This window comes from Camellia sinensis, chromosome 14 (genome assembly GCF_055761805.1).
Source record: "Camellia sinensis isolate YWXY chromosome 14, ASM5576180v1, whole genome shotgun sequence".
In the NCBI taxonomy this organism is placed as follows: Eukaryota; Viridiplantae; Streptophyta; class Magnoliopsida; order Ericales; family Theaceae; genus Camellia; species Camellia sinensis.
In genome coordinates this window covers 3,319,131-3,324,553 of record NC_138974.1, presented here as the reverse complement: position 1 = coordinate 3,324,553, position 5,423 = coordinate 3,319,131, and positions in this window count along the sequence as shown.

Sequence of the window (5,423 nt, the reverse complement as noted above, 5' to 3'; positions counted from 1 at the left end):
TGGCTGGAATAAACCAACTCTTGTTACTCTTCAGCCGAAGTAAGTGTAAGGCTGAAGAGTGGTTGGCTGGAATAAACCAACACTTGTTACTCTTCAGCCGAAGTAAGTGTAAGGCTGAAGAGTGGTTGGCTGGAATAAACCAACACTTGTTACTCTTCAGCCGAAGTAAGTTTAAGGCTAAAGAGTGGTTGGCTGGAATAAACCAACACTTGTTACTCTTCAGCCGAAGTAAGTGTAAGGCTGAAGAATGGTTGGCTGGAATAAACCAACTCTTGTTACTCTTCAGCCGAAGTAAGTGTAAGGCTGAAGAGTGGTTGGCTGGAATAAACCAACACTTGTTACTCTTCAGCCGAAGTAAGTTTAAGGCTGAAGAGTGGTTGGCTGGAATAAACCAACTCTTGTTACTCTTCAGCCGAAGTAAGTGTAAGGCTGAAGAGTGGTTGGCTGGAATAAACCAACACTTGTTACTCTTCAGCCGAAGTAAGTTTAAGGCTAAAGAGTGGTTGGCTGGAATAAACCAACTCTTCTTACTCTTCAGCCGAAGTAAGTGTAAGGCTGAAGAGTAGTTGGCTGGAATAAACCAACTCTTGTTACTCTTCAGCCGAAGTAAGTGTAAGGCTGAAGAGTGGTTGGCTGGAATAAACCAACACTTGTTACTCTTCAGCCGAAGTAAGTTTAAGGCTAAAGAGTGGTTGGCTGGAATAAACCAACACTTGTTACTCTTCAGCCGAAGTAAGTGTAAGGCTGAAGAATGGTTGGCTGGAATAAACCAACTCTTGTTACTCTTCAGCCGAAGTAAGTGTAAGGCTGAAGAGTGGTTGGCTGGAATAAACCAACACTTGTTACTCTTCAGCCGAAGTAAGTTTAAGGCTAAAGAGTGGTTGGCTGGAATAAACCAACTCTTCTTACTCTTCAGCCGAAGTAAGTGTAAGGCTGAAGAGTAGTTGGCTGGAATAAACCAACTCTTGTTACTCTTCAGCCGAAGTAAGTGTAAGGCTGAAGAGTGGTTGGCTGGAATAAACCAACACTTAATACTCCTCAGCCGAAGTAATTATATCGGCTAAGGAGTGGTTGGCTGGCAAGCATAGATTAAAAAGCCAAAACCGAAATAGAAGTTGAAGCAAATAGAAGACATTACAAATGCAAGCATACACACAATAACCGGAATAAGAGAAGTAAAATTTTCATTAAAAAGAGAAGTCATTACAAGGGGGCTTAGTTCGGTTACAAAGAAAAGAGTACAAATTTAAGAGAAAAGTTCATCTATCTCGGCATCAAAGGCAGCATCAGTGTCAGCTGGAAGACCGGTCTCTGGCGGCAGGACTCCTTCAGTCACAACAGTAGTATCGACCGGAGCCGCAGTTTCACTTGGCTGTTCAATAGTCAGATCTTCCACTCTGGACTCGGGCCGATCTATCTGATCCACATTCACAACCGAAGTATCTCCATGGGCAGAGTCTTCATCAGAATCTTCATCATCTGAGCCCTCAAGGAACTGCTGTTGCATGGCCGTGGCATATTCCATCAGGGAGTTCGGTATGAAGTAGGCTGGAGGGTTGAAAACCTCGGTCTGAGGATCATGACCGAGCTTCTCAACGGCTCCCCTCCAGCCGCACTTAAAGAAGAGATCCTTGGCAGCATTGCATTGTAGGGCGTAAGCATCCTCTGCCCTCTTGAAACCCTGCTTGTCAGCCTCTTTTACCTTCTCCTTTATTTCGGCATCCTTCTTTCGTTCAAGTTTTAGCAACTCGCGCAAGTACTTGTCCTTCAGAATTGTGGCAGTCTTTTGTTTTTCAGCTTCGGCCGAACTAACCATTCCGGTCAGTCGGCCGACCTCACCCCGGAGTTCGGCCAGTTCCTTGCGGGCTTCTTCTAGTTCGGCCGATTTCGCCTCTGCCTCGGCCGCTGCTTGCCTAGTCACTTTCCTCAGCTCCAGTACTTTCCTGTGGGTGATTTGGTTTTTCTGGATGGCCTGACAAAGCAACAACCTCAATTTAGCCGAAGAAAAAAGTTGAGTAGAAAAACAGAAATGCGACCGAAGTTACTTACCAGAATCATTGATTTAGTGGCTGACCGGATGGACTTCAGCTCGGTGGTTAACTGTTTCTGGTGATGCTCCATATCTTTAGGCAGACACACACTCTTGGCCAGGTTGATGGCCAACAGGTGGTCTTTCTCAGCAACAACCGAGTCTGTTTCCAGAATGTCTCAGTCGTTGAAAGATAGCTTCGGTGCCCAGCAACTGATGGTCCGGTCGGAAGACTCCGGTCGGGGGCTTGATGGTAAGCTCGGCTGGATAACAGGTTCTTCATCAACCAAAACTCGTTCAGGTTCGGCAGCGCGGGCACGTTTGGTTCGGCGGGAAGAGGATGGCTGTTGGGAAGGGAGGGCGACAACGGCAGGCTGCGATTGACTGGGAGGCGTTACTTCGGGCCTAGCCGTTTCGGTAAGAAGGGCCCTAACTCTGCTCCTTTTCGCCATCTCTTCTTCTGCTGTTAGAGGGACAAGCCTTATCTCGGGCAAAGTTGGGTCCGGCTCCGGTGCTTCCTCGAGAAGAAAATCGGTTACCTTTGCTTTGCGGCGACCGCTGTAACGGTAGGTCGGTTCGAAATTTAGAAGCTTGGCCCAATCTCTTTCTTTGACCCGAAATGCGGCTCGCAAAACTCCGAGGTTGGGATAGCTATACAAGGAATGGAGATGGGCAAAATCTGCAAAAAAGAGAAGTGTTAGTTCGGCTAATAGACTAAACAACCGAGATAACTTACAAAGCAGAAGACCGAAGTAAAATTACCAGGCTCTCCCATTTTCCAATTTATAGGCCGGCCAGGAATTTGAGCTTGAAAATCCTCAAAATTCCCAGAGACCCAGAAGAAGTCATCGTCATTAAGGTCTTTATCCGGTGTGTGCTTAATTATCTTCTCTCGGCGGCGGCGAATCCTAAGGTAATAAACCCACCCAGCATTCTTCGAGCCGATGGAATACTGATGGAATATTTCGGCTAGGCCGAGGTTTAAACCGGTCTGGTGATTTAGGGCGGCTATTCCCATTATGATACGGTATGTATTGGTGGACAGTTGGGTGGGGCATAACCTTGTCTGTCTAAGAAATTCGCAGATTAGCGGCTGGACAGGAAACCGTAGTCCGGTTTCTATTATGGATTGAAGGGTGAAAGGGACGAAGCCTTCATTATTCCAGGGAGTAGCATCTTTTTCGGCCAACGTCAGATGGACGTCGTCAGGGATTTGGTAATCATTCCTAAATTCGGCCATGCCACCGGGGGTTTCGACTAAGTATCTATACTTACCCATTTGTTGTATAATTTATGAATAAATTATTTCGGTTCAAAAACTAGGCTCAGTAGCTCGGTTGAGCACACGCAGGAGTGCCTGGGCAACCTAAGTCTGCAAAGTAGAAAACAAAGGGGTTAAGCACAGATCGTTGGACCGCGCTACAAATTATAAGCAAGATATACAAGCCCTACTTCGGCCTCAAAAAGTTGGCTCTATCTCGGTTCTTCAAAATGGTTGGTAGTTCGGTTTGAGTAGTTTGCTCGATAGACCGGTTAAACGTCTAGGGGCAGCTTTCTGAGTTCGGTCTAAGGAACTAAGAAAGCTGGTCTAGCCCCAAGACCTAAATCGGTTGCAGTGTGAATAAAATTACTTCGGTTAAGCCTCTAGGGGCGGCTTTCTGAGTTCGGTTTAAGAACTAAGAAAGCCGGCTTGGCCCCGAAAGCTTAGCTCGGTTATAGACCGAAGTACCTAGATCGGTATGTGCAAGCTTGGTCGGTGATCTTATCTTGGCTAAGAGTGGTTCGGAAGAAACAACTTATATTCCTACAAGTTCTAGTTCGGTTATTGACTACAGAGATCTACCTATATGGGGGCAAACAGGATCCTAGTTCGGTTGCTATGTGATTTTGGATCTAAAATTGGTTTTCTACGTAATAGTTCATACACGCGTAGAGTTCTACTGGTTTTTTCATAAAAGTACAACAGCAAAGCAACAGATGAAGAAAAGTGTTTTCAAAAGCATACAAAACAAAAGCAGACGAAAAAGCAAGAAGGATAGGCTTGCTTACCTGTATAAGAGAGAAGCTAGAAATGGAGGCGATGGCAGCAATGGAGGCACGAACACAGCAAACTCAAAGACTCAGGAACCAGGGGAGAAGAGAAAGTGAAAAATAGAAGGTGAAGTGATTCAAGAAGGAGAAAGGCTGTTTTGTGAAAAGGGAGAGAGAAAAAAGGCGGCAAAAAGAGGCGGGAACAGTACAAAAATTCTGAAGGACGGCGTGACAGTTGGCCACAGCTTATCAGAGTTTGCCACGTGTCACGGGAATGGGAAGCGATACAGTCGCTGTGATTGAAGAGACGTTTTGACCGGACATGGTGGTACCCGAGGTAAACTTAGCTCGGCTGGAAAGGCTAAAGGGTTTTTAGCTCGGCTGAAAAAGCATGACAAACTCTAGCTCGGCCAGAAGGCTGGTAATCCCAATCATGTTGCACAGATGAAATTAAGGGGCAATTGAGAGGGTAATTTTTGGGAAAATTGGGCCGAACTTCGAGTTGGGTTTTGAGGCCCAAAACGCAGTGGACTAGGTAAAAAGGCCGTACAGAATACTCCGACCCAGAAGGGCAAAGTTACTCCGGCCTTGGGAAGACAAAGCTACTTCGGCCCAAGGAGGCAAAATTACTCCGGCTCAAGAAGAGATCGTTACTTCGGCCCAAGGAAGAGTAAAATTACTCCGGTCTGGAGGCAACTCACAGTTAGGCCGGTTTCAGAGTTAGTCCGGTCGCAGTATGTTCTGAGAAGGCCGGTGTCGGAATTAGTCCGGTCGTGACTTACATTGGTTAGGTCGGTCAGAACTTGTTACTTGGAAGTTTGATCTAAGCGCATCAAGGTCGAACAGGGCAGCCGAAGTAAAGAGTTGGAGGAGAAGACCGAGCTAAGGATAGTTCGGCCTTCTGTGGCTCGGTATAGCCAAGTTTACTCCGGTCAAAAGGAAGTTCGGCCATAAAGAAAACCATCCCACTTGGTTTGAGCAGTGGGGGAGGGTGTAAAAGGATAAGCATTATCCTTAAGAGATTGAATCCTAGGAGGACTCTGTATGGAGAAATACAAGTCCTACTAGGATTGTGCCATATGAAACTTATAAAAGCTCACAAGCATCACCTTGGAGGAGGTAATTGAACACAATCTTTCTGAGAACTTAGAGCTTTGTCTATTTGTCAAGTTTTCTGACTTAGGCATCGGAGAGGTTTCCGGCACACACCCGCCGGCTAGCTCACGTTTGTGTTTTCAGGTGACAAAGCGACGTCGTACGGAGAAGCGTGGACTTGGTCAACAGGATTATACGAGGAGAATTATTTCCTCCCCGTACATATATATATATATATATATAAGTATTCAAGTAATAATTTTACAGA